At 43.2% G+C, this 22,738-nt stretch overlaps 1 protein-coding gene across 15 annotated transcripts in view; it reads left to right on the plus strand.

The window, feature by feature from the left end:
- The first annotated feature begins 1,660 nt into the window (after positions 1 to 1,660).
- Fer (FER tyrosine kinase) overlaps positions 1,661 to 22,738 on the plus strand; it is a 306,999-nt gene continuing 285,921 nt past the window's right edge. For 13 of the 15 annotated variants that reach the window (XR_005488882.2, XR_010054586.1, XR_005488884.2 and 10 more), the window contains exon 1: positions 1,661 to 1,862. The gene's annotated coding sequence lies outside the window, so the exon portion shown is untranslated. Of the gene's footprint in view, positions 1,863 to 8,650; positions 9,489 to 22,738 lie in introns of those variants that run through there. The other 2 variants (NM_001395758.1, XM_008767367.4) reach the window with 2 other exon arrangements.

Below are 22,738 nucleotides of genomic sequence, written 5' to 3' on the forward strand. Positions count from 1 at the left end.
CAAGTAACTACAGAACTCTAAAATACAAAAAAAATATCATTTTTGATTCTATTAAAAATGAGGTTTGGAGTTCCTTGATAAGGTAATGTTAGAGAAGTCAGGCATCTTTATTGTTAAATAGACATTAAAATAGAATGCACAGACATTACCAGAGACTGCAAAGACATGAATTCCACCCTTTTCTGTAGATGAGCAGATACAACTGTATTTAGATTTTCATATTGAACAACTAGTCCTCAGGTGAGAGAACTTGGCTCTGTTTATCACATCTGTGGTAGACTTGCTTGGGTGGCCAACAGAGTTAGCTACTATATTTTAAGAGAAAACACGATCCTTAGGCCTGAGGTAGTTCTAGAATTTCACAGAAACTGGGAGATAAGGTGGCTATTTCCTCTACTATCCGTGAACTTTGAAAGATACTGGTTCCCAGGTTTGTTAGCGCCTTCCCATAGCCTTGCAGAGGTTCAACTAGGGTTTCAAATGCTCTAACAATGATTCACAACTCCTGCGCATTCCAAGTTCTTGAGAAAGATATTCCTGGACCATAAATCTGACAAGAGTACTTAATAATTGTTTTCTGAGAAACAGAAGGGGAGAGAACCTCATCAATTTTCAACAGTAAGACATTTGTGTGTCCTTAAAGTATGTTTTGGTTTCTTGGGCTTTGAAACTGACTTAAGTGAATAACCACTTAGAATTTTTAAAAAAAAGTATTAATCCTTCTTTGGATCTAATCTAACTCAAAGGTTTTAAGGGTGGGAATGAAAATGGAGTTGTTAGTCTTGTTGTAGGCGACTGAATGTGAATGTGGCTGAGCTCACGTACAAGACACAATGGCTTAAAAAGCGCGCTACAGCCATACGGGAGTGACCTCCCTGACGACTAACACCTATCACAGAGCTCCAGATCACCTACTAAGGTCTGTTCGGGTCCACCTTACTCATTTTGTACCCAACTGGCAAGAAGCGCTTCGGAAAAAACAGCCCTCACTGGAAGAGCAAATCAGTTTGGCTCCTCGCTTTCTAGACTTTCCTAGAGGTAAGTACTTTCGAGGGGACCGCTCTCAGGACTCGCGGCACACTTTACAGAGCATCCTCCTGTTTCCAGAGGGTGGCAGATCCTTAGCGCCTGACGCTGCGGGGCCCAGGGGCGGGCGAGGCAGTTCTGAGATCGCCGCAGAAACGCAAAGCCCATTTAAAGGAACCCACGTTACAGCACACGCCAGCAGAGCGCGGGAAGGTAGAGTCCGCTGCACAGCCTGCTCGGGGTGGGGAGGAGAGCCAGCGCTCGCAGTCCCCCGCGGGCGCTCCACGTTTCGTCACGCCTCCTTTCCGGCCCAGCCGCGGGGCTGACCCTTCTGGGCGGCCTCAGCTTATCACCCGGACAAGCCATTTCCCGGCTTCGGCCCCGCAGTTTCCTGTCAGGCCCCCTTTAGTCCCCGCACCCATCTCACCGCGCAGGCCGACGGCCAAGTTCGGAGAAGCGTGATCCTCTAGGAACGAGACCTCTAAGAGCTGGCTTCAACCGGGACCAGCCCGCAGGGAGGCGGCCACGGCCCACGCCTCCTCAGGCCCGCAACTCCAGCCCCCGCCCACCCGCTAAGCTCCGCCCCTCGCGGGTCCGGGCCAATGGGCCGCGCCCGCCTCCTGGGAGGTATTAGAAGAGGGGGGTTGGGGCCGGCGGCAGCGCCCGCCCTCCGCTCATGTTCATTGGCTGAGCTCTCCGGGTGCCCGGAGACCGGAGTGTAGCGGGATTGGCCGTCGGGACTCGCGACGGCGGCGTCTATTGGCTGAAGCAGTCCCCGTGACGCCGGGTGGCGACTGGCTCCCGGGTCTGAGGGGCTCCTGCTTGTCAGGTTCTAGGTAGGTGCGTTTCACGCCGCCGTCCGTAGGCACTGTTGCCCGGGGCAACGCCCCTGGAGGTGGGAAGGAGGCCGGAAGGCGAGCGCAGCGCGGGGGCAACCGTCTCCGCCCGTAGGGGGGCGCCGGGCTTTGGCCCAGCGGGCGCGGGCTGCGCGGAGGCTCTTCCTCCGCCCTCAGCTAGCTCTGTCCCCACCCGAGGCTGCAGGGTCACTCGCCCCATCCTGCCCGCCTCGGAACGTTCGGGGTTGGGCTTGGGTCCCGCTGCTCACCCGGCCCGCCAGGTCCGCCCCTCCCACCCGCCGGGACCCGGAGGCTGAGGGGGCGGTGCCGGCCGTGGCGGGCGCCTGGCCCCGCCCCGTCGCGGGTCTTCGGGGCGTGGGGCGGGGTTGGGGGCTGCTGCGCTGGGAGCCCGCTCCCCTTTCCTTCTTGAGCTCCTCGGCCGCGCACCCATGGTGCCCACGCCCCTTCGGGTCTCCTCACCCGTCGCCGCCCTCTCTTGGGGCACCCAGCTCTGGGTGTTCCCGTAGCCCCTTTCCATCAGGACCCGCTAACCCTGTGTCGCCTTGCCTTCAGCTTCAAGTCCCATTGCTTCTCTGGTTCAGGGCAGCCTTTTAGGAATCTGGTCCACAGAGACTTCTGGAGGCATCTGGACTTGTCAGAGGCGATTTTTGCCCTAAGGACTTTTTTGGGGTCTGAGGTATTTGGAGGCACTTCTGTGTCTTCCTTGGACTCCTCTTAGGACCAGCTCTCCGAAAGGAGTTCATTGTAATTAGTTTTGGTAAGGGCTAGGGCGCCTTCCATCCATTAAGTTTCCATGAGGCGGTCGATTTGAACTCTGTACATTTGTGATTTTCTTGGGAATAACATTGCAATCTCAATTTCTTAGGGCAGACTTTCGTTTCCATTAATCTTATGATGTAAGAGCAATGAAGCTTTTGATGCTTTGACTTCCGAAGAAGCTGTGTATATTTACCGTGGTCTCACTATCGCTCTAACATATGCTACTCTTGTACAGGAGTTTTCAGGCACCTTAAGAAGAAAACTTCAACCTGAAGTCACACAACAGTATATAAAAGTCTGATGTAAAAGAATCTGGAGATAAGGCCAATGCTATTTTAGTGGTTAACGTCTAAAAAATACTCTGCCAATCCATCTGTGAAATGAGAACAGGCTTAAAGAAAAAGTATTGCAAAATACATAGTGCGGTGTAGGGACTATTTGTATACTCGCCCGTGTAAGCTTTATAGGGGCCCGTGGAAGTGCCAGAGGATGTAAAAGGTTGAGTGTCCCTTTTACAGCCAAGAAGATTTTCCGATAGCCCCAGAGTTGAGGGCTTTCAAAGGTCCTGGGGATGTTGTAAGACGGTACATAGGCATTCTTGGAAACACTTTCGGTTCTCTTCCTTAAAAGACCTTTGGCGTGGATCTGTTTCTTTTCTGCATTGACAGTATTAATACACACTGGCTAAGATGATGTAGTGTCCTGTTAATGCAGCTTCTGCTCAGCTTCAAAGGTTGAAGTCATTAGTGTGGGAGAAGGAATCTGGGCTTTTGTAGACAGGATTCTTGGATATCATTCTTAGTTGCCGTGTGACTCCTGCTTTCCTGTGAGCATTTCAGAACAGCGGCTCTTTTTCGCTGCATCAAGTAGAATTTCAATTTACACAGAATGAGCTGTACGTGTTATTTCTGTGGCAGCAATATCTTTGACATTCCTTTTCTGTAGTAAATATTAACAAGGAACTGAAATGATCGAAACTTAGTTACACGGCATTACTCCTTGTGGTTCTGTGTGTGAGCCACTTGGAAGACGGTATCTTTGTCTCTCAGGCCCAGATTTGTGAATTGCATTCTGGTAGCTCCAGGAAAGATAGTGCACAAACTTGCCATAGAAAAGGAAAGTCCTGTTTAAGCTTGGGTTTGTGTTACTAGATGGTAGGTTTGCACCATGCTGCATGAGTTTTGGAGGGAAGGTGAATGGGTGACCAGTAGTCATGAAGGGTTCTGAATAAGCTAGATCACTTATACATACTGTTTGCAACAATGTGTTTTGTGGTGGAAAAAGAGTTTGCAAATGTGAACTTAAAAAAATGCCAACTAATTTAGAACCATGTCCTGGTCTTTGTTTACTAGTGTTTCAATAGGACTTAAAGCTATCTTCATTGTTGTCTCATAGTATTAATAAAGGAATATCTTAATGCAGAGCTTCAGTTTCTAATAAAGGAATAAAAGTGGAAATGACATTAATTCACATGCATAATAATTGTATATTGTGTATTTTCTATTAGGAAAGTATTACACCTTTCATCAATATTTGTGTCCTTTTCAATTTCAGAAAGATTTTATACCTATCTTTATGTACTAATTTCTTATATATTTGAGAAATACGTTTCAGAATTTACAGATGAATAAGACAGATTTGCATTGCCTTAGGCGTCCTTACTGTAGTCCACCTGTTGTTCCATTGAGACATGAAAGGGAATGAATGGGTCAATGAAAGGGAAGCTTTAGGGCTTGGTAGTGGCATGAGCTAACTTGGAGATGCCGAGCTGCCCCTTAGGGTTTCACCAGAGCTCCACTTTACCTACCTCTCCCCTCTTTCTGACCTCTTTTATTCCCGTTTTCATTTAGATACTTAGGTTGAGTTCTTCAGAATCAATTGAGAAAATACAGAGAACAAAAGTCACCAGTAACTGCTATAGTTAATGCTTTGGAAAATAACTAAAGCTTGCTGTAAGCACCCAGTGCTCCATCACTCACCACAGTCTTACGGAGAACATTCCAGTGAGTCTGTATCTGCACCTAAGTTGTGGTGTAGCTCAGCTCTGCTAACTTAGCCACTTCCGCATCTGGGGAAAAACAGAATAGAGGGCATGTTAAAGCTGGAACAAAGAAATCAGAATAAAATAGCTACTTATTCTGTCAGAACAAGTGCACTCCTAGTTTCTAGTGTATGAAGTTTTCTAATATATGGGTCCCACAGAGTTTTTGAAATTGAAACTATGTAGGTAAACTGAAGTTCACTTAGTATCTTTTTAAGAAAATAAATTTTAACAAAAATGTTTCCATTTTAAGGTTATTACATATTCAGCTTTAAAAAATGTAATGTCATGCATAACTTGTAATTATTTCTTAAATCTTCATCTGTAGTTATAAAACTATGACTAATATTCCATCTATGTTATTACCATCCATTATAAACTTGATATTATCTCTTTCCTCTGTAAGTATTAATTAAAAGCCTGGAAATTTTAATGACGGAGTTCCTTGCCAGCTTAGGAAAGTGTAGTGAAAAGAAGAAATGGTGTAGTTTGAAGCTGTGTAACTTGGGCTGCAGCTCTAGTTTCTCTTTTGTGGGATCTCAGACAAATTACTTAGTATCATCAAATCCTAGTTCTCTATTAAATGAGTAAGATGAAATTACCTCATATGGTAGTTATGTAGAAATGAGACAATGTAAGTAAAAATGCCTGAAGTTAAGAAGTGCCCAGCTTCTGTATTCAGTTCTCTGAATTGATTTTTATCTGTCCTGGTGTTGATAGGATGATTCTGTCTTAGTTCATGTTCTTATTATGAAGAGACACCACAACCAAGACAACTCTTACAAAAGAAAGCATTTAATTAAGGGCTGCTTACAACTTTGGGAAGTGGGGGAGAAAAAAGAGAGACACGACAGACAGACAGACAGACAGACAGACACACACACACACACACACACAGAGAGAGAGAGAGAGAGAGAGAGAGAGAGAGAGAGAGAGAGAGAGAGAATGAATGAATATCACTTGCAAGGGCCTTTTGGTACCATAAAACTAGACCTCAGGGATGGGGCCAATTCAGGGGCCTCTGGGCTCTGTTTTCGAGGTGTCTCTATGTTTTAGAAGTTTCTTGGACAGCCCTGGTCAACAATGCAAAAGAAGGCTTATTTCTGACATTGAGGTTTTGTTTTTTGTGAGGTGGTCTTTGGCTGTTGAAGGGGACACCATCAGCCCAGATGAGGAAAGTTCATTAAAACTATATGTGCATATTTACACACTGAATTACATGAATTATAGTTTTTACCATTTCCCTATCAGATCAATAGTCTCAGTTATTATTACATTTTAATTATTTATTTCATGTATGTCAGAACACTGTAGCTGTCTTCAGACATACTGGAAGAGGGCATCAGATCCCATTACAGATGGTTGTGAGTCACCATGTGGTTGCTAGGAATTGAACTCAGGACCTCTGGGAGAGCAGTCAGTGCTCTTAACCACTGAGCCATCTCTCCAGCCCCCAGCAGTCTCAATTCTTAAAAGTATTTACTTTTAATTTGGGTTGTCATTTTTGTTGGTTGAGTGCTGTAAATCCCTTTCATTTGAACTAAAAGCATCATCTTGAAGTTGGTAGAGATGGAAATGCTATGAAAGTTCTTATTAGCACCCCCACTTTGAAGCATTCACTCAATCGGTGTAAAAGTTTACTTTATAACTGTAGGACCCTAGTTCTTAGAGTGTTTAAATGTGCGCACATTTGCTGGTACTGTTGGTGCCCTGAGTAATCGCTTAAGCTTCCAGATGATTCTAATTCTCTTGTCTGAGCCTCCACCTTGCCATAGGAGTGCTGGGATTACAGATGTGTACCACTGCCTCTGGCTTTCTATGGGGGTTTCTGGGATTGAACTCAAGTCACCAGGCTGTGTGGTACTTTTACCCTCTGACTTGTCTTCCTGTCCCTCTCCACTTTGTTTTAGATTGATATTGTTTAAATTATATGTATATGTGTATGCCCATTTGTGGATATGTGTAGATGCATGCAGATGCATTCAGAAGATCGAGGTGTCAGATCCCTTAACTCTAGAGGTGGGTTCTGGGAATTGAACCTGGGTCTATTTTCCTTAGCCAATGAGCCATCTCTTGAGCCCTTCTACTTTGTTTTTGAGACAGACTTTCTCATTGAACATGAAGCTCACTGTCTAGACTGGTTGGCCAGGAAGCCCCAGGGATGCCCGTGTCCCTGTTTCCCAGTGCTGGAATTTCCAGGTGCTGGGGATATAAACTCTGGTCCTCATGCTTTTGTGGCAAGCACTTTGCCAGCTGAGCCGTTTCCCTTTTAGTGAAGCTTCACTCGAAGTGTACTCCTTTCTTGAAGCAACCTACTGGATGTTCAAGTTTAATTGCCAGATTTGGTGGTTTGAATGGTCATGGTCCCTATATGTTCTTGTCTGAAAGCCTGGTCACCAGTTGGGGGAACTACTTGGGAAGGATTAGGAGGTGTGGCCTTGTGAGAGAAGGCATGCTGCTGGGGTGGGCGTGAGGTTTTAAAAGCACACGCCATTCCCAGCGTTTTCCTCTCTGCCTCCTTGTGGTCGCATTGTGAGCTCTCAGCTACTGCTCCAGTGCCGTGCTGCTCTTCTGTCATGTTCTCTGCCATGATGGTCAGGGACTCGCCCTTTGAAACTGTAAGCCAGCCTCGATTAGATGTTTCCTGTTGTAAATTGTCTTGTTCATGGTGTCTCTACACAGCAAGAGATCAGTAACCAAAACACCACTCTACCAAATCCTCATGTTTTTATTATTTAACTTTTTATTGATTCTTTGTGGATTTCACATCATGCCCCTCAGTCCCACTCACCTCCCTTGCAACCTCCCCCTCAAAAGAAAAAGTATCTCCTTGAGGAAGCTCTAGCCTCTCATTCTTACCAGACTTAGTCTGATTTACAACAGCAGCAATTTACATTCTAAGTGTTGCTGATTCCTTACCCCGCAGTGGAGAAAGAAATACTGAGTTTCCTCCACTGTCTGTCAATTCAAGTCTACATGTTAAGGGCCTGTGACTTGTTGCTTGGTTTCTTGCATAAAGTTTTACATTTGCCAGGGTAGTTTTAGAACTCAAGACAAATGACTGAAGTCTTTTTCTTTCTTTTTTTTTTTTTTTCTTTTTCTTTTTTTCGGAGCTGGGGACCGAACCCAGGGCCTTGTGCTTGCTAGGCAAGCGCTCTGCCACTGAGCTAAATCCCCAGCCCCCTGAAGTCTTTTTATAAAGCCATACTTCCTGCCTCTGAAAGTGGCAGTGCCATCCTGGTTTTGCTTAAACCCCAATCTGTGATATTATCCTCAGTTCACTGCCTGTAACGTCTCTCACATGGTCATTCAAGGTAGTCTCCTTGCTTCCCAAAATCCTGAAATCTGACTAAATTTTACACCTCCTCTTCCTCATCCTAGTTCAACATAATTTTTCTTCAGTATATCTCCTAGTGAGACGCTGCGGTATGTTGCTCTTGAAAAGTAGCCCCTCACCCTTCTGTAAAGCTGGGGCTCATTACCAGGCAGCTTCCTGTGAAGCACAAGCACTTGGTTCATGGTCCTGCTCTCTTTCATGCATGATCTCTGTGAAGATTTTTATTCCTTCTTGGTCACAGCACACAGGCCTCCTTGCTTTGCCTTACACAGGCATTCTGTCCTCACTTCTGCCTTGACCGGGATGCTCTTCCTCAAGCTCAGTGTAACTTTCTCCTCAGGTCTTTGTTCTTAGGCGTCTTACTAAGTGTTCTTCATACTGTCACAACTAGCCCTTTAAAAAATGTTTCAAATATTTTTGATTTTTCTTTTTAAAGTATAATCTCCATGGAGGCAGGATTTTATTTATTTATTTATTTATTTTTTATTTTTTTGGTTCTTTTTTTCGGAGCTGGGGACCGAACCCAGGGCCTAGCGCTTCCTAGGTAAGCGCTCTACCACTGAGCTAAATCCCCAGCCCCAGGATTTTATTTTTAAGTAGGAATTTTTTTTTTTTTTGCATGACTAAAAGCTTTCAGCAAGTAGATGTTGAGTGAATTAATAATTAAGACAGTTATTCCGTGTGACATCATAGGAAGTGAGGATACCTTGCTTGCCATCCGATGCTAGCTTGCTTTAGTTGTGTGTCTCTGGTGTGTCTGTTGAGGAAGGAAAGAAACCTGAAACGGGAGCCAGTGAGATGGCTCAGTTGGTCAGAGGGCCTCAGCAGGTCTGCAGACCTGAGTTCACTCAGGGAAGCTCCCTGCTGGCAGAAGAGTGCCTGCTTCCAAATTACTTTCTGACCTTGACCATTCTCTGTAGTGTGTACAGTAATAAATGCTATGGTGCTGTAGTACAGCATACGCTGTTTTAAATTATACAAAAGAAGTGTAAATGTTTAAATATCATCTTAAGTTATACCTTTTACTGCCTACCAGAATTCATTCAGAAGCCTTCCTTGACACCACTGTATACTAATAACTGTAACTCACTTCACTTTGTCACTCACTGAGCTATACTTGTTTTGTGGCTACTGTGTCTCAGGTGTGGTGTGGAGGACTTAACAGTCTTAGGATGGAAACCCTTCCTTCAGTTACCCTTTTGTGGAGGAAGGGGATAACATGAAATTTTAAACCACATAGAGGTTAGATTTCCAATCACATTAGCATGCCCAATCTAAAATGAAGTAAAATGTTTAGAGGCAATGAAAGTATCTTTGGAAATTGGTAGATCCTTGGAAGAGTGGAAGACGTGGAGAATGTGACTGATAAAAGCGGTCAGTTTCCTGACTGGAAGGGAAGCAGATGGTGCCGAGTGAAATGCCCTTGTGTTCCTATGAAGGTCAAGGGGAGTGGCAGAATACAGAATAGGTAAGCAGAAGGCTCCAGGTGAAGGCACTTGCCCAACCCATGTGGACGTGGAAGGAGAGAACCAAGTCCACACTTATGCTGCAGATGGACGGATGGACGGACAAACGGACACACACACCACATAGCAGTAGGGACGGGGTTATGGTGTGAAGAGAGAGGAGAGAGGATTTTAACTGGGAAGCCAGGGTTAGAAATAGATTTCTATGGGGCAGAAGATAAGAAAGTCACAAGATTGTAACTACATATATGTGGTCCTCAGTCTTCATATAGAAGTTTGAAGATTCAATCAATCATTGCTCAAAAATGTTGTACAAAACATTGTTTCTACTATAAATGTACAAATTTGTTCTTGTCCTCCCCCCCCCAAATACTGTACAACTGACACATAATATTTATATTATAATAGGTAATAGTACTAGCTTAGAGATTGTTTAAAGTATCTAGGATAATGTGAGCAGGTTTTAAGCAATACTGTGACACAGTTTTCTATTTTAACTTAAGCTTATTTTTATGTGCATGTGTGGTGGGCTGTCCATGGATTTCAGAGGACAACTTTGGGGAGCTGGTTTTTGTGTTTTGCTTTTGGTTTGAGGTTTTCTTGCTCGTGCTAGCCTGTGCTAGCCTGTGCTGGGTCTTCTAGCCTAGCTGACCCTCAAGCTGCTGCTCTCTGCCTCCCATTTTATCAGACTCTTGATGGGAGTCCTTGCACTCTGAACCCCAGCCACCCAGCCAGCAAGCACAAGTGCAGCATGGGCTGTTACCTACTGTGCCTTCTCCCCTGCTCTGTGCATAGCATCTGCAGGGCTCCAGGACCATTCATGGGGACTGACAGGGCACTGTATATGGACATCACCAACAAAGAAGAGAGTCTAATCAAGGACTCTCTTCTATTTTAGGCAAACTGAAGCATTTGAGACAGAAAAGCTATTTTTGTTGGGAAAATCTTCCTTAACCCTTTGTCAGCCTTTTTATATGTAATTACTTCTTTAGACTACCCCCTTAGTTTCTGTAGTTAATATGTAATACTCTTTCCCTTTCATCCCTTCAACCCCTCCTATGTCTTCCTTTCTTTAATTAGTTTTGATCGTGTGAGTGAGTGTGTGTGTGTGTGTGTGTGTGTGTGTGTGTGTGCGCGTGCATGCGTGCATGTGTGCATGTGCATGCATGCATTTGGGCATAGATGTATACACACAGCCCTGAGGCTGACTGCTTGGTACTGGATAGCCAATTAGGGAGTCGTTGCTAGGGAAGACTAAGTCAGTCTTAGCAGGTGTTAGTTGCACGTAGTTCTTTGTGCAGGGGTGGGGCCTGCTGACATGTGCCCTTCCATAGGGAACACGTCTATTTTTTTTTTTTTTTGGTTCTTTTTTTCAGAGCTGGGGCCCGAACCCAGGGCCTTGTGCTTCCTAGCAAGCGCTCTACCACTGAGCTAAATCCCCAACCCCGGAACACGTCTTTTATAAGCATTGTACCTCACTACTTCTGCTGTGCTTACGGCTTGGAGTTAGTTTTATGCTTTGAAAGTGGAGGAAAAACAAGAGTAGGCTCTTCAAAACTGGGGGAGCTGGTGGGGGAGAAAAGAGCAGGCATTGGGGCAGCTGTGGAGAGGAGGAAGACCACTGTGGGCAGGCCAGTTAGGTCAGGGTGGCATTCCTACCTGGTGAAGGCGAAGACCCGTGGCAGTCACTTTCTAGTAATAGCTTTGCTGCCCTTCACTCATACGTGATTTTCTCTCCTCTCCAGTGAGTGGCTCTGACTCTGCATTTCTTCATACAGCTCAGTGCTTTTGGCTAGACCTCTGGTCACTTCTGTGAGACTTTACTGCACCCTTTCTCAGGGCCTTCCTCATCCTTGATGTCTAATTCCTCACCAAGGACTTGCTATGGTGGCTAAGACATGGCCAGCAAAGCTGGCAGGAAGGCAGGACTCCTTTCTTCTTTTTAGTAAACTACTAAGACCTGCTGCTTATTGGTTTGGCCTCTGAACTTATAATGTTCTGTGTTAACATTTAGTGCCCTTTACCTTAGATTATTATACTTTGGAAGGCTACTATCATTTTATGTCTAATTTGTTATTTAGATTAATACATTTTATGTATGGTACTTGTGATCTGAGTAGGTTTTTCAGCTAATACTTTTGATTGGCAGAATCCCAGTCCCCATATTACTTCTTAAACTTATGTGCCCATCAGTCTTACATTTTCAAATTCTCAGCACCAAACTTAAAGTGCTTTTCTTCTTGAGAAGCTCTTTCTTTGTCTTTGTTCTGGTTTCTGTATCTCTGTTTCCAGAAAGAATCTGAAGTGATGTGAAATTAAATTCTTAATAATTACAAGGCATATAAAACTCATTGTTGGGGAAAAGCCTTAGTGAAGCATTAACTAGTATATAATAAAGTATGTCTGACATGGTGGTACACACTTTTAATCCACACTTAGGAGGCAGAGAAGGGTGGATCTCTGTGAGTTTGAAGCCAGCTAGGTCTATATAATTTTCCAGGCCAGCTGGGGCTTCATAGTGAGAACCTGTCTCAGACAGACAGACAGACAGACAGACAGACAGACAGACATACATACATACAGACAAAACCAAGAACCAAGAACCAAAACCATAAAACCTGTATTCTAGCTTATCTGTTATGTCTAGATTTCTGTTGCATCCTTTTTTGTGTAATAACTAATCCTATGGTCATTCTTGCGCCGTGTTCTGCGTCGTGATGCCAGTATTTAACAGACATGTACATTCAAGCAGACAGATGTTCACTCATGAATGTATCTTCTTCCCTTTTACACCCAAGACGCTCAAAGGCCTGTGAATCCCGCTGGAGGACAAGAAAAGAGAAAGAGAAGGAAAACCCACTTCAGATCCCCTGAGGTGCTGTCCTTATGGCTGGTAGCCTCTTAGCCTGAGCTAGCCCACCCTCAGCCCAATAGCCAGATGTTGTCACCTAAAGATGAGCCACCAACTTCTGCAAGAGCCTCTAAAACCCTGTGGGACACTTAATTACAGGTTTAATTTCATATGACTCTAGGGACATTCTAGAAGTGAAAATAACTAGTCTTTATGCCGTTAACTATCTCTATCTTGCTCTCTTCTAAAAAGAGAGAGCATATTCTTCACGAGTAGGAAATCTTTCCAGGATATTCCTCAATGTCCTCATGGTAATTTTAAAAATATTTTAGTTTGAAGATTTTCCAGGATTGTGCACATGGGCACATGCGTGCACACACACTCTCTCTAAAATTTATTTGAGTGTGTATAGCTTGTATAGACTCATGGGAGGTTCATTTGTTATAAATTTGGTTGTTTGATTTCATCAGAGCAGTTAGACTTTTTTAAATTTTATGTGTGTAGGTATTTGCCTGTGTATATGTCTGTATACCACATATGTGCAGTGCCTGAAGAGGCTAGCAGGAGGCATGAGACCCCTTGAGGCTGGACCTCCAGAGAGCTGTGGGGTGTCACATGGATGCAGGAATCAGCCCTGGGTCTTCTCATCTGAGCAGTTTTATACTCAGCCTCTAAGAACTGACTCTTGAGGTGAAACTGAAATTTAGTAGTTTTTAAAAATAAGTCTACTCTGTTACTTATTTCTTCTAAAATTTTTGATAGCCTCATCTTCCTTTGTTTTCTTTCTGAAGGCTTAAAATTTTAGAAAATTTTATTTTCTTTGTGTGCATGTTTGCCTGCGTACGTGCATGCATGTGCACCACCTACATGCCTGCTGCCCACAGGGTTAGGAGAGGATGTCTCGGACTGGAGTCGCACATGGTTGTGAGCCACCCCATCCTCTGAGAAAGCAGCTGGTACTCTTAACTGCGGAGCCAACCCTCCAGCCCTCTTCTGAAGGAGTTGCTCTGTTAAAATAGAAGAGTTAATACTTACTGATTGTTCTCTGTGTGAGATATATTTGGTTAGATGTCATAAGTCTTGTTTTTTGTCCTATTGGCCTATACATTTTTCTATTTTCATGTGGTTATCTTAAAATTTATTTTTAAGGTCAAAAGACAAAAGGATCTCCCGCTCCCACTCCCTCTCTGTCTCTGTGTGTGTGTGTGTGTGTGTGTGTGTGTGTGTGTGTGTGTGTGTGTTGGTGTTGGCTGTGAGCTGCCCAGCATGTGGCAAACTCAGGTCCTCTGCAAGCGTAGCCACCTGTCCTAACCCTTGAGTCCTCTCTGGCCTCGTGGTTATTGTCTGAGTTGTAAGCTGAGAGATTATGGCTGAAGTTGGGCTTTAGGAGCTGCCTTGTGCCTTTGGCCCTCACTCACTTCTACTTCCTCTCCATCAGAGGGAGCCAAAAGCAATTCTGTGAGCTGCCCAGGTTCTTGCGCTGGTCCAGGATTGAGGCCGGTCTGGGTCTGTTCCTCCAGCCTCAGTCTCACTGGGGTCTCTGTCCTGGCTTCTGCTCTGGTGCTTCATTCAGCAGTGTGTCAGGCTCACAGACACGGAAGCCTAGGGACAGGGAGCATGGGCACATTGTTGTCATCTAGACTCACTCCGACTTTTGCCTCTTTTTATGTCTTACGTAGTTTGAAATCATATTGAGACATCGTAACTAAAAAGCTAGGTGTTGGTGGCTCATGCCTTTGATCCCAGCCCTCAGAACACAGAGGCAGGCAGATCTCTGGGTTTGAGGCCAGCCTAGTTCATAGAGTGAGTTCCAGGACAGCCAGGGCTTCACAATGAAACCCTGTCTTTTAAAACAAGACAGAACAAAAGAGAAAAAGAAAAAAAGCATCATAATTAAAATTTTAGCATGCAGATCCTGCAAATAAAGATATTTTTCTCATATAATCACAATCTTGAGGTCATACATAAAAAGCTAACATTAAGTAAGTGGTATGTTAAGTCTTAACTCATTTGTGATGCTACAATATAACACTTTGTAATAGGTAATTTATAAACAAAAGAAACATGTTAATCAGATCTCTGGAGGTTTGTAAATAACTGTATCAAGGTATGCTTGGAGGTTTGATGGCTGGCAAAGGCCTGTTCCTCATATATGATAGCATTTGAATGTCTTCACATTGCAGAAGAGATGGAAATGGGGGAGACTGAAACCTCTTTTTTTTATTTTTTTTTATTAACTTGAGTATTTCTTATTTACATTTCGAGTGTTATTCCCTTTCCCGGTTTCCGTGCAAACATCCCCCTAATCCCTCCCCCTCCCCTTCTTTATGGGTGTTCCCCTCCTCATCCTCTCCCCATTACCGCCCTCCCCCCAACAATCACGTTCACTGGGGGCTCAGTCTTAGCAGGACCCAGGGCTTCCCCTTCCACTGGTGCTCTTACTAGGATATTCATTGCTACCTATGGGGTCAGAGTCCAGGGTCAGTCCATGTATAGTCTTTAGGTAGTGGCTTAGTCCCTGGAAGCTCTGGTTGCTTGGCATTGTTGTTCATAAGGGGTCTCGAGCCCCTTCGAGCTCTTCCAGTTCTTTCTCTGATTTCTTCAACAGGGGTCCTATTCTCAGTTCAGTGGTTTGCTGCTGGCATTCGCCTCTGTATTTGTTGTATTCTGGCTGTGTCTCTCAGGAGAGATCTACATCCGGCTCCTGTCGGTCTGCACTTCTTTGCATCATCCATCTTGTCTAATTGGATGGCTGTATATGTATGGGCCACATGTGGGGCAGGCTCTGAATACCAAGGGTATTCTTGTGAAACCTCTTTTTAATGAGCATTAGGCTTGTCTGTGTGAGGGGAGCCCTCTTCTTTCCCTGTACCACCTTGGAGGTTAAATGCCAATATAGACTTTTGGTTTGTTTGAAAGCCAAGGAAATTTATTTATTTATACTTATTTTTTTGAGATTATATCATTTTCCTATTTTGTTTTCTCCCTCTAAACCTGTCTTTGCTCTCTTTCAAATTCATGGTCTCTTATTTAATTGACTATTGTTAGACGTGTGTGTGTGTGTGTGTGTGTGTGTGTGTGTGTGTGTACAGTTAAATGCATATATACAACCTACATAGTCCGTATAATGTTACTTATATGTATGTTTTCGAAGCTAACCATTTGGCAGAGGGTAGCCAATGGGCATGCTCCTCCCTGGGGAAGACTGTTTCTTTGGTCCCCTCATTCTGTAGTTGCCTGTAGTTCCTTGTCTAGGGTTAAGGCCTTGTGGGTTTTCTCCAATCCACTTTGCCATGTCTGTTGTCGGCTTTGGCAGTCACCTTGGTGGGACTTTGTGGGTTGGTGAGAGTTTATGGGTGCAGCTCTAATATAAGTAGGAGGCCATTCTCAGAGCAAACTTCCCGATCCTTTGGTCATACAGTCTTTCTGTCCCCTGAGCCTTAGGTGTGGGAATGTTTTGTAGAGGTATCTGCTGGGACTGTGCTCGACAGCTCTGCGTCTTGACTTGTGGTGTTCTGTAATGATCTTCATCTGTTACAAAGAAGTTTCCTTGCCAAGGCACAAGGACTGCACTTACATGTGTGTGTAAATAAGGGCACACATTTAGACTGTAGTTAGGGATTGTGCTCCTTGAGTACAGTGACAGCTGTAGGCTAACTTCCATGACTTCACCAGCCCTGGGTAGTTGGCCAGACTTCCCTCTTGTCGAGTTGATTCTAAATCCAATTGGAGAGCTGTAGGCTATCACCAAGGAATTCGAGACACTACTCACTCTGAGAGTTAGTATGCCATACTGGTTGTTGTTGTGGTTCCTACACTTGGGAGCTGGGTAGAAGGGTTGGCTCTTTTCCTCCTAGGAAGCATTTATGATGCCTTTCCAGTACCATGAAAACTAGACCTTGGAGAAGGCTTTCAGGCCAGTTCCAGTGTGGGCTCCATGTTTGAAACGCACGATGTCTTCAGCAATAGGAACTTGTCTTCTACTTCCCTGGGGCAAGCGAGGACAGTGGCAATGGCCTGCAGTGTTTTAGGAGTCCCAGTGAGTCCTGACCAAACTCTAAAAAGAACTTCTCATGCCTGTTACACATTTTTTTGTTAGATGGCCTTTGGCATTTGGGGAGCATTGTCAGCCCGGGTGCCAAAATTTTGTTTGAACTATCTATGTATTTTTATACAAACTTACACACACACACACACACATACATACATACATATATATATATACATATATATAATTTATTTATTTATTTATTGATTGATTGCAGGTTTCATTTAGGTGGATCGCTGATAGTATGTTTCCTTAGGACTTTTAAAATCCTCCTTAGTGTTATTTTACTGTCTTCTGCTTTTGTTTTCAGTCCCCCTCTTTCCTATTTTCACCCACAGATTACTTTGTATACTGCTGTTCCCTTCTCTGTTGCTGCCCCGCCCTCAGCCCAGCAGTGGCCCCGGGTTACTTTCCTGGCTTCTGCAGTTATTTCAGGATATGTACTCACAGCTGAAAAATTGGAGCCTGAAGCCTCAGATGGGAGGCGACCTGTGACATCGGTCCTTCTGGACCTGGGTTACCTCAGTATTGTAGAAAGTGCATGATTTCATTTTTCTTTTTGGCTGAATAGTATTCTATAGTATACACTCAACACACTCTCATTATGTGTTTATCAAACCAAGCAAATTTAATTATGTTTTCATACAAAATGATTAAAATCTCACACTTCCTCTCATTTTTTTTTATTTTTTTAGATTTATTTTATTTTGTGTGTTTGAGTGCTTTGTCTGCACGTACATCTGTCCCCCACACGCATGCTTGGTGCCTAAGGATGTGGCGAGCCTCCATGTGGATTCTGGGAATCAAACCCTGGTCCTTTGCAAGAACAACAAGTGCTCTTAATGATTGAGCCAACTCTCCAGCCCCCTCTCAAGTTTTTTAAAAATGTATTGTTTATAATAATTTATTTAAAATACAATTATTTAGAATATATTTAAAATGCATTAAAACGTATTCACAGTTCCTTACATGGATTTTGTGTGTTGGTCATTTCTATGTGCTCTGTCATACTCCTCTCACCCCTGCTGATCCCTTTCATAAGTCCACTCCCACCTTCATGTCTGCTTCTGTGCCTGCTGCGTTTCTGTAGTCTCGCTTGCATGTGTTAGGATTCATCTTCTGGAGTTTTGGCAACTTTAGATATACTATTGAAGAAAATGGTGCTCTCTCTCCTGGAACCATTAACTGCCTCACAAGTGCCTTTGCTTCCTCTGTGGGTTGTTGACTGGCCTCATCTTGTACAGGTCTTATGTAGGCAGTCGTAGCTGCTGTGAGTTCATCAGAGCCATGGCTATGTCAGATCTAGAAGACAGTGGTCTACAGAACTTCTCTGGTGGTCCAGCCTCCGCAAGTGGGACCAGTATAGGACATCTTGAGGGATGTGCTTATCCAAGCAGAGTTGTGTGACAGTCCGTATTCCGGCCTCTGGTTATTCTTGAGAACTTTGCTTGGCATTTCATTAATCTAGGATCCAGGCAGGTTTCCTGCCTTCCATTGATTCTTCTGGTTCTTTGTTCTCTTCTGTTAACCTGTTCCCTGTTTCCTTGTTCCCTTCTGTTAGCTAGTTCCCTGTTTCTTTGTTCTCTTCTGTTAATTAGTTCCCTGTTTCCTTGTTTCTTTGTTCTCTTCTGTTAACCTGTTCCCTGTTTCCTTGTTTGTTTCTGTGTTGTTGGTCTGGTTTTTCACGTAAGGGTTTGAAAACACAAATTTACTTAATGTCTCTTTTGGGAATTATCTGCTTTCTAAGAATGTTATGTATCTTGAACTTCAGTTTGGTTTTTGCTTCTAATTCTCTAAGGTTGTAGCTGAGGAAAGAGTCCAAGTATTTTTTCTTTTGAAAATAGCATTCAAAATTTAAATATATATTAGCTGGGTTACATTTTTCATTTGGTTGTATTAAGAAAGGAAAGCCAGCAGGTTTGTATTTGATTTATGGGATTAGCCTTGGAAATTAAATTAAAAGCCTGCTCTGCGTTTCCCTTCACTGTTCATTCTCTGCCTTCTAACTGCTGGTTAGAGCTTCTGTTACTGATCTGTCTGTAGAAACTGAGTGTCATAGAGCAGTGACAGCTTAAGCACATGTCTGCGAGTCACACCCTTTGAGGTGACAGTAGATTAAATGTGAATTTCATATATACACGTCGAGAGGTACAGCCAGAGCATGGTGAGTTAGACAAGCGTTATGGGCCTTTTCCTGCTGGAGCTGTCACTTACAGACAATCCCTCTTTAGTCTCTTTGAGGTCACACAGATTCTATTGATTTTCCTTAAGGATGATTAGCTTACCTTTTGGGAGGCATTTGTAGATGACTTTTTTTTTTGGTTCTTTTTTTCGGGGCTGGGGACTGAACCCAGGGCCTTGCGCTTCCTAGGTAAGCGCTCTACCACTGAGCTAAATCCCCAGCCCCTGTAGATGACTTTTAAACAGTATCATACTTTTACTTAATTTGGCTTTTTGACAGGGTCCCAGGTATTCTTGGTTGGCTTTGAATTTGCTGTTTAGTCAAGGCCGACTTTAACTCCTGATCCTCCTGCCTCTGCCTCCCAGGCGCTAGGGTTACAGGTGTGCAGCACAGCGTCAGGTTCATGGAACACTGGGGATTGAACTTGGGGCTTTGTGCATGTTGAGTAAGCATTGTAGTGTCAGAACCACATTGCTCGCTCTGGAGGAGTGCTTTTCAGACGGGAGATACATGTTTTGATTAAGAACAAGGAGTTTGAGCAAGATTTAAGAAGTCTGTGGAGTGTTTTCCTTTTTTGCTGTTCTAGGCTACCTGTCTTCCATTTTCACATCTCTGATTGGATGCTGAGGTTGTAACAAGTTATTTCCTTCATCTCCCTGAGTGAGCATCAAACCCAACCTTGTACTTAACTAGGCTACAGCAGTACCACAGAGTGAGCCCCAGGCCACCCCCAAACTCTTTATCGTGGATTCAGTAATTCAGTACTCAGTAAGCTGAGTACCTGCACATTTAATAAACACGTTGTTTACATATTGTCCACATTTAATAAACACTTATTTGATGAATTAATGAATGAACCAGTGTCTGAGTTACTGAACAGAACAAGAAGTGATCTTTGCTAGGCAGTGACAGCTCTTAGCTGAGGTGCCCAATTAGAGATAAAGTTAACTGATCCTGGAGTAAAGGAGTCTTAAACATTTGAATCAAGAGACATTTCGTTGTTTCTCATGTGCTCTTAATTCTAGATATATAGCTATCAAGATACTCTTTACCTCAACATGATAAATTATTTACAAGTGTAAATACAACTTAAGGCCAAGCAGATTTCTACTTTTTCAGAGAAGAGCCAGAGTAGCTTCCAGAGTCAGTCTCTGCCTGGCCGAGGCTGTGCCAGCAGAGGCTGTGCCAGCAGAGTGGCAGCCCAGGAGGGCACATGTGCTGGGGTGGAATGAGGAGGCCATGGCAGGTTCCCACCTGCAGAGGACCGGCCTCAGAAAGCCCACCGTGTGCTACTACTCTTCAGAAAACTTCCTTCCATTCTTGGCTCTTCCAGGTAATGTAGTCTTTTATCAGAAGACTAACTTGTTAACCTGGTCGGCACATCTATCTCCCTCCCCTTCAGTCAAGGCCTCACACTTCTACCTTAATTCAAAAGTGTAAACATCTACACAGAAACCCTGGGATTCCATTGCAAAGCTGTGCGTCTCATGTCTTAGTAGGTTGTGAACTTAAGATGTAAGCTTGCTATCTTAGTTATTTATTTATTTGAGGGGGGAGGGGAGGAAAGGGGAGTGTTTATTTGGCCTACACTTCCACAGCACTGTTCATCATTGAAGGAAGTCAGGACAGGAACTCAAGCAGGGCAGGAACTTTGGAGGCAGAAACTGATACAGAGGTCATGGAGGGTGTTGCTTACTGGCTTGCTCTGCCTGTAATCTTATATATCTTGGTGTTTTTGTCAATAAGAAATATATGTGACAAGTAGGTACTCAATATAGGTTTGCTGAGTGACAATCAGTTAGATTGTCATTGTCTGTGAACTTGTTTTACCTCCTTGTAAATTGTTTCAAGGCTGTATTGCAGATTTTATTTACCTTCATGGTCCTAACAATTATCTTGTGGTTACTGAATAAGTGCCCACTGAATTATGTCAATTCCTTTGAAGTTCTCTGCTAATCATTCTGCTGTTCTCAATGGCAGACATATCATGTAGATTTCTTGACACAATAATATGACACTTAAATTTAGATCAGATATATTTATTTAGACTTCCCAGGGGAGATTGTCATCCACTAATGATGCTCGAATGGGCTGGCCAGGCCAGAGCTGTTTCACTTAAATGTAACTTTCCCTTTACAATGAGCTAGAAACAACATTTTCAAACATAGACAGCTTAGCAGATGTGTAAGGCACAGTATTGTGTCCATGGCATGGCCTAGTCATTGGTAGTATGACTGGCAGAATGACAGACACCGTGTTTGTAGTTAAGACCGATCCTGCCTATTGGAGTGCTTCTGAAAGGTGACCTCATTTTGTGTTCATTTGTAACCGTGGCTATTGCTTGCTCGCTCGGTGAGCAAGCTTCGTCTCAGTCTCACTGCTAGGAGCACGTAGAAGGGAGAAACACTGAGACCATTCATTTTGTGTTTTAGCCATTTAATTGTTTCCTATTCCTTATCAGTGTACAGACATTCTGACAGTGCACCGTGAGTTGTAAAGTGATTTGGATAAATCTTACAAGGTAATGATTGTACTGAATTCAAGTGCTACCAGTTTTTCTTCTAGTTCATCAGAGGCAGAATGAAAGTTTTCTCATGTTTTTACCTTATATGTCATATGTAAATATGTGTGCATTTATCGTATGCGTGTAAAGTCAGAGGATGTTACCCTGAACTATCTCACTGCCCATAGTGTGATTACACGGTTTCATTAGTGTATTTGCCAACCTCCAATGACAAACTTGATTGAATCTCTGTAAGAATTTTAGATAAAGGAAACAAAATACTTCCCCAATAAAATGTTGGTGTTAAAATAAGGTTTTCTAGTTTGAGAGAGAATTTAATCACTCTAGATTAAAGTTTCTTTATGCTATCAAAAATCTGCTATTCATCAGGTAAATCACACACCTTTAATCCCAGCTCGCAGGACTCAGAGGCAGGTGGATCTCTGAATTCAAGGCCAAGCTAACCTGTGTAGTGGGTTCCAAGACAGCCAGAGCTCCCTATGCTCCTCCTTGGAGACAGTATCTTATGTACCCCAGGTTGGTCTCAAACGTGCTCCGTAGTTGAGGAACTTCTTATTCTCTTTTCTCCAACTCCAAGTGCTAGGATTATTACAGTGTAATAATGCCAGAAGAACCAATATTTCTATCTTTGCATTTGCAGAATGCAAAAGTTGACAAATACAAAGCCAAAAATTGAGAAGCAGGATGCATTTTAGAATAGATACTTGTGTATATCTGTATATTCATAAGATAATAAATACCATAGGAATTTGGTCATCCTGCAAAGAAACTAGTTATCTATTTTATATTTTGCCATTTGATTTTTTTTTTTTTTTTTGGTTCTTTTTTTCGGAGCTGGGGACCGAACCCCGGGCCTTGCACTTCCTAGGTAGGCGCTCTACCACTGAGCTAAATCCCCAGCCCCTGCCATTTGATATTTTTAATCCTGTTTATGAAATTTGTATATATGGATATAGGCTATGAGAATTTAACTTCTAATTATAGAAAACAAAGTTTTTATGATTCTTTAAAAAATATTTAGTCATGTTTATGGGAAAACACAGTCTCAAATTGAAGACCATTAAATAAGATAGATTCGAATAAATAGGTTCAATAAATCCAAATAGCAAGCAGTTCAGTAAGACTTATATTAGTTTCACTTTTTAAAAACTTGCTTCTTGGGGCTGGGGATTTAGCTCAGTGGTAGAGCGCTTACCTAGGAAGCTCAAGGCCCTGGGTTCCGTCCCCAGCTCCGAAAAAAAAAAGAACCCCCCCCCCAAAAAAAAAAAAAAAACTTGCTTCTTATAAAGAGATAACATTGGGGTTAGAGATACAGCTCAGTTGGAGGCTTGCTTACCTACCATGCTTGAAGGCTGGGCTGGACCCCAGCGCTGCATTCGTTGAGCCGGCTACATGCCTTTGTTAACAGAGTTCTCAGCACAGGCAGGAGCTATACATAGGCTTAACATCAGTCTGGGCTACGTGAGATCTGGATTTTTTTAAAAATTATGTTGGCAACAACATACATACATTTTTGTATATTATCCTGTTACAGTCTGGTTAGTAATTGATAGCCACTAAATTATATAATTTTTTTCTTTAGAAAATTTAAATTATGTATATATTTATATGTGAACTTTTGTTTTATCGATTATTTTATTTATTTAT

Source organism: Rattus norvegicus, chromosome 9 (assembly GCF_036323735.1).
Source record: "Rattus norvegicus strain BN/NHsdMcwi chromosome 9, GRCr8, whole genome shotgun sequence".
Classification (NCBI taxonomy): domain Eukaryota; kingdom Metazoa; phylum Chordata; class Mammalia; order Rodentia; family Muridae; genus Rattus; species Rattus norvegicus.